This window comes from Octopus bimaculoides, chromosome 1 (genome assembly GCF_001194135.2).
Source record: "Octopus bimaculoides isolate UCB-OBI-ISO-001 chromosome 1, ASM119413v2, whole genome shotgun sequence".
In the NCBI taxonomy this organism is placed as follows: Eukaryota; Metazoa; Mollusca; class Cephalopoda; order Octopoda; family Octopodidae; genus Octopus; species Octopus bimaculoides.
The window spans coordinates 28,191,966-28,192,209 of NC_068981.1; positions in this window are offsets into that span (position 1 = coordinate 28,191,966).

The window sequence follows — 244 nt, forward strand, 5'->3', positions numbered from 1 at the left end:
TCTCTCTCTCTCTCTCTCTCTCTCTCTCTCTCTCTCTCTCTCTCTCTCTATCTCAACACATACAGAGAATAACATATACATATACATATAGATATGGAGCCTAACACACATACACACATATATGTGCGTGTATGTGTGCATGTATATGTGTGTGTATGTATAAATATATATGTATATATATATATATCTAGATGTATATATATATATATATATATGTATATATATGTATATGTATATATATATA